Here is a 12,146-nt window from a genome sequence, read left to right on the forward strand (position 1 = left end):
CAGACTTCAAGTTCTGTATCACATCCTCTCAGGGGCAACCCACTAGTGAGCACCAAGGGACTTTTAATGAATACAAATTGGTTAGGATAAAGAAGAGAGTGTTCACTTCTGGGTGTTTGTTGGATGGTGCTGAGGCATTCTTTCAATCTGCCACAGCAACAATGGGATCCTCTCTCCTAACAAGCAGCCCACCCCCTTAACAGCAAAAGAGCACGGGTTAATCCAATACGCAAAGCCCCCTCCATGAAAGATAATAAAACTGTATGTCCTCAAGAGCACAGATCGGTATGAAGCGAAGTAAATTATGATTCTAAACGCGTAGGCTTTTTTACTTCAATTGCCTACCCAGTTCTGAATAAAGTGTTTACAATGTTCAGCACAGCTCTGCCAAAGTTGCAGTTCCTGTCCCGTCACCAAGGCGCGCAAAAGGGGAGGCACAGCGCCATCTGCTGTCCATCCAAAGGGAGAGTCGAGGATGCTAAGGAATTACTACCAAGTATTAAAGAGGTTCCTCCAATGGAACTTCACATTTTCCAAAGCCATTTTCTCCATTACAAGAGAACAGGTGAAATTTATTTGTTACAGTGTGAATTTTAGTATATATTTTGCTTTATTTTGCCTGATATTTTAGATAACAATGTTTTTTATTTCAGGAAAAAATAAACTTTAAACACCTAGTTTATATTTTAATTTATTCACTTCATAGAACCACAGCATTTTGTAATTAAGTATCTGACCGTAATGATAGTGCTTTTATTTGCATTAATTCTAAGTATCTTGAAATTAATGTCATGCATAGAAGCTGATACGTATACAAATTGTTGAAGGGGACTGTTGAAGAATGAAAGCATCCAAACAATATTGTAGAAGAAACAGCACATTTGAATTATTAAGGTAAACATTTTTAAACTAACATATTGTTAAAAAATTGTTACAAAATAATCTTGATTTCCTAAAATAGCTGAAACTTTGCACAAAGTGTCCTGATTCTTTTCCTTAACTGGACTCAGGATGTAATTCTATATTAATAATCTATTTCTACAGTTGCCAGTGGGCTACTAGGATTCTTTCAACTAGGAATGAATAAGTATCATTTAGCTAAGACCTGATATGGATTTTCTAGCTTGGCTGATTTAGAGCTTGTGTGTTATAACTAGGAAAAAATGGTGATCAGAATCCTTACCTACAGTAATACCATCCCTGGGATTCTGGGTCACCACCACACCAGGGACCTGGACCAGGGTGCCCAGAGGTATCTTCCTGTGGCCTTTCTCCCAACATCAATTCCAGTCAATATTTACTAATGAAGTGTCTATCTTATAACTTGAGATAACTTGATGACTAACAACCAAAGGTGACTAACCTTCTGTTTTATTACAAATATTTCCAATAGTATTGGTAGAGAACAAGATGCCAGAAATAGCACCTTCATGAAACAAATTATAGGTTGAATCATAAAAAAAATACTGCTACTTATTTATTTGTATCTAAAATAAAGCCACTTTAAATGATTTACTCTAATACTTAGGAAACTTGAAGTTAGGTACACAGACATGGATATGACTAAGGGAATAATATTCCTTGCAAATGTAATTTTTAACTGCAAAGTATGTTTATGGCAGAGAACCTGTTTGAACAAATTTTTTTGCTTGTTATATTGAATTTTTGAAAGTAACACTATCATTTATCAGAATGTACTGACTCCAATGGGGCTCTCAATTTAATTGCATTAGTCAGCTTTGCATCACTGTGACAAAACACCTGAGATAATCAACTTAAAAGGAAGAAAGGTTGTTTTGGCTCACTGTTTCAGAGTTATCAGTGCCTTGTTGCTTGACCCTGTTTTTTGAGCCTGTGGCAGCACAGTATATCATGGGGGGAATTCATGGCAGAGGAAGCCTGTTCACCTCATGTTGACTAGGACGCACAGAAAAGGAGAAAGAAAAAAAAAAAGCCAATGCTCCAATATTCCCAATGACCTAACTTTTTCCAGTAGACCTTGCCTCTAAAAGGTTTCCACCCAATAGTACCCACAAGCTGAAGGCCTGGTGACAAGCCTTTAACACCTGGGCCTTTGGAGGACATTTATCCAAACCACAGTTGTTAAGGCAAGTCTTCAACATTGTTTACTAGTTCAATCTCTGTCAAACTTTCCTTTTTTATTTATTTATTTTTTACCTTTGTTTTATTTATTTATTTTTATGTGGTGCTGAGGATTGAACCCAGGGCCTTCCACGTTTAGCCAAGCGAGTGCTCTACCGCTGAGCCCCAGCCCCAGCCCTCTGTCAAACTTTTCTTATTGTAACATATAGAGAGATAAAACTATTCATAAACCTAGCATATTCATTTCATCAAGTAGTAGACTTGCTGTGTTGCAAAAGTCCATTTTTTTCCAAACCTCCATTTTTAAGCAAATAAGCAACTCCTCAAAGAAATCTAAAAGCACCCCTAAAAAGTTGTCAAGTTCCCAAGTTGAGTCATGAGAGTCTATGTAATGCACAATTCAGTCACATTATGATTATGTTACACACCTGCCTTACGAGCCCAGAAATCAATAAGACAAAAAGAACCAAAAAGTGACAGTGTGGTTCTTAGTGATTGTGATACCATTTCCAGTATTCTGGTAATCTTTAAGAACTGATAGACATATTTAATTCTGAATCATACTGTTATTTTATTATTTGAAAAGAACTCAAAATCTGATTCCTTTATGTATTCAAAACCCAATGATTCAATTTTTAATTAATGCACCAAACAAATATGTGCTCATGTTTTGACAGGAGACGGGACCACACCCAGGAAGGTGGCAATAAGCAGCCAGATGCACAATTGCAAAGCTTCCAGGGCAAGTGTCAGTCTCAATCTGTACAGAAGGAAGCTAAGAAAGACAAAGACAAACCAGAAAAGCTTTCTTCAAAACAAAATAGTACAGCTTGCCATACTAAAAAGATTTTCACTCTAAAAAGAAAAAAAAGTATCAAAATTTTCAAAAAGTTCTCTTCAAAGTGATGGCGTTATTTGAAGATGAAGGAGTCAAAAGAAAATGTCTGCAGTTAGCTATAGCTTGCTCCAAACCACCTCCTGGCACAGAGGAACTTAGAATGAGCATTGTCAGCAGCTGGAAAATGTTGGACAAAAATAGCCTTGAAATGACTGCTGCAGCCACTGACCCCATTTTTTTTAAGTTGCTCCTTCTTTTATTAATCTTTTGATTTGTATATATTTTAATTACACATAAGTATAAGGTACAGTGTGATAATCTATTAATCTTTTGATTTGTATATATTTTAATTACACATAAGTATAAGGTACAGTGTGATAATCTATACATATGTAATGTATCATGTTCAAATCAAGGTCACTAGCATTCCCAGCTCCTTAAGCATTTGTTATTTCTTTGTGTTAGAAGCCTTTGAACTCCTTTGTTCTATTTCTTTATAAAATATGTAATGAATTATGATGAACTACAGTCACTGTGCTGTGCTGTACTAAGAACTTATTCCTTCTATCTAGCTGTTTTTTGGTACCCATGATCCAACCTCCCTCTATCCCTGTTCTCTCCTCCTCTTCCTAGCCTCCGGTGACCACTATTTCACTGTCTACTTCCATTAAATCAACTTCTTTAGTTCCCATAGATGAGTGAGAACATGCAATATTTGCATCTCTGTGCCTGGCTCATTTCACTTAATGAAACGTCCTACCCATACTGCCTCAAATGACAAGGTTTTGCCCATTTTTAGGGCTGAACAATATTCCATTGTGTCTATAGACCACATTTTCTTTATCCAATCAATCTGTTAATGGAAACGTACTTTGATTCCATATCTTGACTATGAAAGTCGGAACTTACTCAAGAACTATAAATTATATATCAGATGTTTCATTTTGCCTTTTATGATTAATGTTCATGTTACAGACTATTTCAGTAAGGTATTAAATGTTTCATTTATTAACTTATATAATTATAATAATTATTTTCACAATTTTATAAATTTTATTGAGATTTTTACACTTATACTTTTTCTGTTTGAAATGTGCAAAGTTTTGAGCCCCCCCCTCAATTTTTTTAGAAATCCTGAAAATTTTTTTAAAATAAACTACAGGTGACATATGAATCTCAGTGTTCATTTTACTTAAAAGCAAAATGCATATTGAAGTACCAGCAGTGCCACTTTCTTCTGGTATGTCATGGTGGCCAGGGGTGCTCAATCAGTGACAGCACATTGGGGAGGAAAGTACAAGGAACCAAGACTCGCAAGGCCCACATGTGAGGTTGAAAGAGGGCCTACAAAGACCAGGAACATAAGTGGTACTCTTACCAATATATACTAAAAAATAAAAGTGATAATAAGTCATCAACTAAGTATAGAGAGCACTTGTTTTTCCCATGATGAACAACTTTTTTGTAAAATGTTTCATTAAAAAAAAAAAAAAAATCCAAAAAATTCCAGTGCTCTTGATTTTGTTGGTACCCCTTCAGAAGTCAGGAAATCTAGTCCTCTCTGGCTGCGTGCCTCCTCATTCTGCTCTGATCACCAGGCACTAACCTCTCTGACCCTTTTTCTTTTCTTTTTTTAAATTTATATCTGACAGCAGAATGCATCACAATTCTTCTTATACATAATAGAGCACAATTTTTCATATCTCTGGTTGTATACACAGTATATTCACACCAATTCGTGTCCTCATACCTGTACTTTGGATAATAATGATCATTACGTTCCACCATCATTAATAACCCCATGCCCCCTCCCCACCCCTCCCCTTTGACCTATCTAAAGTTCCTCCATTTCTCCCATACTCCCCTCCCCCATGGCCATTATGAGTCAGCATCCTCATATCAAAGAAAACACCCGGCATTTGGTTTTTTGGGATTGGCTAACTTCACTTAGCATTATCTTCTCTAACTCCATCCATTTACCTGAAAATGCCATGATTTTATTCTCTTTTATTGCTGAGTAATATTCCATTGTGTATATATGCCACATTTCTTCATCAACGCAGTAAGGGGTCTTGATCAGGTGGCATCCAGCCTCCCTCCAGCTGTACAGAATTGCTCCTTGCAAGTAGCGCCAGGCAAGGCTTAGAACTACCCCAGAGACCTTCCACCTTCCTTTAAATCATCGAGCTGCTGAACTAACTCAGGGCTATGTGAGCAAATGATGGAGGGGATTAGCCCTTCCCTGTTATTATAGTTTTATAATAGTAATATTTTTACTTAAATATGATTGACTGCGATTTCCTAAGTAAGGGGATTTCAGGCATTTTGAAGAATGAGTGATAAGCATAGTGTTTGCTGAGACCAGAGGCTTTGGAACAAGACTAATATGGTTTTAAAGACCAGTTCTAAGACAGGTGTGGTGGCGCTCACCTGTAACCTAAGCTAATCAGGAGGCAGAGGCAGCAGGATCATAAGTTCAAGGCCAACCTAGAGTAAGTAGTGAGATCCTATCTCAGAATAAAATAAGAAGAGCTGGGGATGTAGCTTAGGGGTAGAGTGCCCCTGGGTTCAATCTCCAGTACCGCTAAAGTAAAGTAACAGTACCAGTTTCACCAAATGAGAGTAAGCAGTTATTTGGAGAGGGCATAGAAAAATGGACATTCTCAAACATACTTCTGGGGAATGCAATTAGATCATAGCTTTCAAAATTTAAAACACACATACTATGACTGGGCAATTCTACTTGATGAATCTGTCCTATAAATAGGGTTGGTTACTCCTTAGATACCATGGGGTACTACTAAGTCTTACCCTGGAACGCTACTCCAGAATTCAAAAAAAGGAATCTTCATTTACTATATCTCAAAGTATCAAAGATCATCAACATATAAAAACTTTGCATCGGCCCCACATACATGGAATTTTAAAAATACAAACAAATCTTCAGACCAAGAGATCTCAAATAACAGCTTATGCTTTGAACACCTGTCTCTTATGGGATCCCAAATAAAAGAAATGATTTGAGAATTTAATCATATTACACTCTATACTTACATTAATCATCTTATCACTCATAGATAATGGCAGGAAATTAATACTTTATGGGAAAGGAAAGAAGCAGAAGAAATGGTAAAGAAAAAAATGATAAGGTTTTGTTCTGGGGGGTTTTGTTTTGGGGGGCTTTGTTTTCTTCCTCATGGCCACAGAGCCAGTTAGACCATGGCAATTTGCCAGAACACAGAGCCTATGAGCTAAAAACTCAATTAAAAGAGAGATCAGCCACAAACGGTACCATGCTATACATGGTATTCTGTACCTTGTTGCTTTTTTGTTGACTATAATAACTTGGAGAATATTCGTGTTGACATCTATAGTGCATTAGTCTTTTTGAAATCTATATTGTATTCCATTTTCTGTATGTCCCACAATTTATTTAACCATTCCCTGACAGAGTGGCACTGTTTTAAAATCATTTCTTGTGAATACAATACTAGCAAATGGCCTTTTTATCATTTTGAGGTTCATTTGGAAAAAAATTTACTGTGTATTTCAAATGGAAAGAATTCATCATAAGAAACTGGTTGGAATGGTCTCAGAACAGGTGGAATAGCAGAAGGGCGAAAGGGCAAGGAGCCCTGAGAAAAACGGAAGATGGCATGGTAATCTGAGACCAGAAGCAGCTGACACCCCTAGAGTAGGGCCTGCACCTGCTGCAGCTGTGTTTTTGGAGATACTACTGCATCTCTGGACCTGAAACAGCTGAAAAGATGCCTATTACTAAGTCAGAGATCAGAATTCTGCCACCACTACAGTATTTGTCAGCCATCATCAGCAACTACCACACTGCCTGGGCCAGGAGCAAGGACTTCATCCATATTCTTGGAACTTCTAGTCATTCACCTGGACTCTTCTTTGCAGAACCAAACAGGAAACCAGCTAATAAGGGAGGCTTGGAGATGTAGTTTGCATACTCCCAGTTCCAGGAGTACAGAACTCAGTACAGAAAAGTGGGTGTGGAACAAACTACAGTTGGATACCCCGTACAGTCTATATCTAACAGTACTCATCACTCTAAAACTCTTGCCTGGTGTATTCAAGTACCCTCTTGGCTTTCCTGCTCTCATATTTAATAGCACAAGCCAAACTCTTGATCCAGACCACCAGGAAAAATTTTTCCCTTGGTATCCCCTATCTCAACAAAAAGCAATTCTATATTTTCAGTTGCTCATATCAACAGTCATTCTTCTCTTTCTGTCATCGCACATTCAATTCATCCCAAATCCTGTCAGCTCTGTGCTCAAAATATGTCAATAATCTGACCACTTCTCATTACCTTCACCTCTGTATCCCTGTGTAAACCCCCACCTGAGTACGGAATACTGGGGATTGAACCCAGGGCCTCTTGCATGCTAAGATCGCATGCACTCTACCACTGAGTGACACCTCCAACCCCGCTCCACCTGGATTTCTGCAAAGGTCTTCTAACTCACTCCACCCACATGTCTGTTCCCAATACAGAAGCCAGGAAAATCCACCTAAAGCTTAAATTAGATCACATCACTCCTCTGTTTAAAATTCTACAATGGTTCTACATTTCAGTCAAGAGGAAAATCAAAGAGTTTACAAATGTTACATTATTGGAAAGGCCTGTTCTGACCACCTTATACAAATCAGCAGTCCCATCAACACTCTCTTCTTTCTTTATTTTTGTCCATAGTACCTATCCTGTTATATGCTTACTTAGTATTTTATATCTTTCTATGAACTGAATTGTATACCCCTCCCCTCAAATTTATGTGTTAAAGTCCTAACTGTCAATGCATTTAGCATTTGGAGAAGGGGCCTTTAAAAAGTAATTAGATTTAGATGAGATCACAAGGATGGTGCCTCCATGATGGAATTACGAGGAAAAACATTGATGAGTTTTTCTTCCCCTAACCCCAGCCCCCCAGCCAGGTGGAACTCAGCACAGGGTGTCCACCTGCAAAGCAGGAAGAGAACTTTCACCAAGAAAGAATTCACCTGCACTTGGACTTCCCAGCCTCCAAAATTCTAAGAAATTCATTTCAACTATGTAAGCCACACAATCTGTGGAATTTTTGTAAAGGTAGATAGAGCCATCTAGGACAGGACTAGGACAATTCCACTCTCCCAACTAGATTATAAAGTCCATGAGAGACCAAATTTTGTTTGTTCACCACTGTATACCCATCTCCTATTGGCCAGTCAACACACAGTATATTACACAATGAAAAAATGAGTTTCCCAATGTCTTGGCTAGAATATGGCATAGCTTAACTAGCTCAGATACTAGCTGACGGCTTCACAGAGAAGTAGGGATATGTTTTAACCTTAAATTCAATTTATAAGATTAAAAACTTCTGTGAATCTCCGATCAGAATGTCAGTCATCAAGAATACATACAATAATAAATGCTGGAGAGGATGTGGAGAAAAAAGAATACTTTAACGCTGCAGGTAGGGTTGTAAATCAGTACTACCACTATGGAAATCAGTATGAAATTTCCTCAAAAGACTAGGCACGGGCTGGGGATTATGGCTCAGTGGTAGAGTGCTTGCCTAGCATGCATGAGGCACTGGGTTCAATCCACAGCACCACATAAAAATAAAATAGAAATATTTTAACTAAAAAAATAAACATAAAAAAAAGACTAGGCATGGAACCACCATGTGACCCAGCTATACCACTCCTTGATATTTATTCTAAAGAATTAAAGACATCTTATTATAGTGATACATACATACTCATGTTTATAGCAGCACAATTCACAATAGCCAAACTACGAAACCGGCCTGGATGTCTACCAATAAATGAATGGATAAAGAAAATATGGTTTGTATACACAATAGAGTTCTAATGAAGTTCTATTCATCCATAAAGAAAAATGAAAAGTCGTCAGAAAAAATGGATTAATCTTTAAACCATTATATTAAGTGAAATAAGTCAAACTCAGAAGGTCAAGTGTTAGATGTTTTCTCTCATATGTGGAAGCTAGAGAGGAAAAAGGAAAAGAAAGGAGAATGGTGGATCTCAGGGAAATCAGTAGAGGAAACAAACCAGGGGCTGAGAAGAGAGGAAGGAAGAGGGAAGTATTGGGAAGTGATATCAACTAAATTATATAGTTATGTTGTATTTATTTATGAAAATGTAACAACAAATACCATCATTATGTACAACTATAATGCACCAATTTTTAAAAAACCCACTTGTTCAATGGCTTTTTGGCCTTGAAAATACTACTTGAATTTATTTGCTATTTTTTTGTTTATAAATTTTGTATTTATATTTTGTGGGTCTATAATTAAGAATACTTACGTTAAATGCTAAATGCTAGCTATATAAAATAAACTGGGAAAACTTCCCATTAAAATATCTAGTCTGAATTTTTTTTAATATTAGGATTATGTGTGCTATATGATAGGTAAGTTGAATAGACCCCAGCTTTGGCAATTCTATTACCACAGTATTGATTTTTTACCTTTGGCTATATGCTGAGAGCAGTGGTTCTCAAAGTGTGACATCAGACAAACAATACTGGGGTCACCTGAAACTTGTTAGAAGTGCAGATCTTGGACTGCATCTCAGACATGCTGAACCAAAAAATGTAAATGCTGGCAATTTGGCATTTTAACAAGCCTTTTGCATTATTCTGATACATGCTTAAATTTGAGAATCACTGGCTTACATACGCTACTCTTCAGCAAATTTCAGCTCTTTATATTTGGATGAAACATGTTCAATTTCTTCTTCATTAAGTTTATTGCCAGAAAAACACAGATGATATACTTATAATGATTTAAATATTGTTCATAACTGTGGTTATATCTTAAAATTTATAATGTTGTGCATTCATTTTTTCTGTTAAAAATATTCTTGCCAGTTTTCTCTGTATTCTATTTACTTATTTGGAAATAAAAGCTTTGGGTTTTGTATATAATTATTTTTTTTAAATGTGACTATAATTTGCAAATGGCCATATAAGCATCCCATCTTTCGTATTCTACTACATTCAGAAAATGCAAATTTAAACTCAGCCTCTCCAGCTTTCTCCTATTTGAACCGAGTGGTCATCCACTTGAGAAAACCTTGTAGTACATGTTTCTGCTACAGGTCTCATCTGGTAAATGGTATCTGGGGATTCAGAAAGCACAGCATTGAAGTACACACCACACCACACCACAACCCAACGCCAGAAATGTGCATATTTCTTTGAAGCCATCCACAGCTAGCTCCCCAGGACAAGAGCCAACCAACACTAGAGATCTTGACTTTAAAGCCAAGTCTTCCTTAATTTTCCGAGAGGGAGGGCATGCCTCTTTAGCAAAAGTAACACAATTCACAATGTGCATTAGCTTTAAGAGTAATTCATCTGCTTTCACTAAGATACAGCTCAAACCCATTCAGCCGTGTTTCCTTGATTCTGTTGAAAATAAGCTTCTTTTCAAAGCAATAAGTAGTAACCATCACTGAAAATCAAGACCAAATGGCCAGAAATGAGAAACAGTAAATTCTGAGCTTGGGCTCACCAGAGCCAGTTATTCTAGTAGGGACAATCATGGTGTCTTTATTTGGACTCTTGAGCTAGCCTGTTTACTGCAGGGTAAATGAATTGATGTGCTCTCCCGGTGTAATTGAGGAGAAACCTCTTGGATCACAAATTCACCCAGCAATTACTTCAGGATTCCTCTGAGAAAGTGTCTACATAATTTCCTTTGTATGGGTTTTCCAAAAGGACATATGTCTCCTATCCAGTGTTCTCTAAACCACAAATGTACTCCATTGATTTTCTCAGTCTACAGTGTGTTGATTTTCAGCCCATAGTGTATGAGGTGAAGGAAACAATAACTGAATATAGAAAATATTGATCTGCAACCATTGATTCAAGGCCCCAGGGTGTCGAAAGATTAGTTACTTGTAAAAGAAGTACTGAAGGTGACTTTCAGCTACTTTTTATTGACCAACACAGACCAGATAAACATTCTGCTCAAAGCCTTAGACTCTTCTTCAGAAGTCATCAAGACAGTCTTATCCCCTTTCTTGAGAACTACATAACACAGGCAGCATATTTTCCCACATACATATATACACATGATGTGCTAGTACCGAATAATTCGTGACAGTTTAATGTAACTATAACAATAACTTACACATTTAACGTTTGCTATGTCCTGAGAACTGCTCCAAGTGATTCACACATAACAACACCCCTGAGGTAGGTAGCAATGTTGTCCCCATTTTACAGAAAAAGGAAACTGAAGCACAGGAAGGTTGAGTAGCTTGTCCAAACAGCTAGTAAGTGGCAAAGCCAGACTTTCAACACAAATTATTTGGCTCTAGAAATCATACTCTTAACCACTACACAATTGTAGCACTCAAACATGAAGGAAAATGTGAAAACTTTCACTGAACAAAATGCAAATGAAAACTATTCAAATACAGGACATTATTCTGCATCTAAAGAAGGTGACAATGGAAAAGCAACTTTTTAAATTGTAAATACTTTTCCAGTTTAGTACTGAAAAATAAATAATTCAAAAAAGAATGAAATTAAGGTATCAACCGAAAACAATATTCAGGGGAAACTTCGTTGTTTATAACCTTTAAATCCTCTAGACAATAATCATTAGAGAATTGCAATTCAAACCCACAATGAGGCTGGGCATGGTGGTGCTGCCTGTAATCCCAGCAGCTCAGGAGGCTGAGTCAGGAGGATCACAAGTTCAAAGCCAGCCTCAGCAACAGCAAAGTGCTAAGCAACTCAGTGAAACCGTGTCTCTAAATAAAATACAAACTAGGGCTGAGGATGTGGCTCAGTGTTCCAGTGCCCCTGAGTTCAATCCTGGTACAAGAAAACACACACACACACACACAATGATATCACTTCACACCCATTAAGGTATCTTTATTTTAAAAACAAATAAATAATAACAAGTGTTAGTAAAAATGTGGAAAAACTGCAAGACCTCTTCATTGTACATGGGAATGTAAAATAGTACAACCACCATGGAAAACAGTATAGAGGCCACTCAAAAAATTAAACATAGAATTGTCATATGCTCTCATAATTCCAACTCTGGGTAAATAACCAAACGTATTGAAGGCGAGGATTTAAGCAGATATATGTGTAACCATGTTCATAGTAGATTATTCACAGACAAAAGTTGGAAACAATCCTAGTGACCAT

This window comes from Marmota marmota, unplaced genomic scaffold, assembly GCF_001458135.2.
Source record: "Marmota marmota marmota unplaced genomic scaffold, marMar, whole genome shotgun sequence".
Taxonomy (NCBI): Eukaryota; Metazoa; Chordata; class Mammalia; order Rodentia; family Sciuridae; genus Marmota; species Marmota marmota.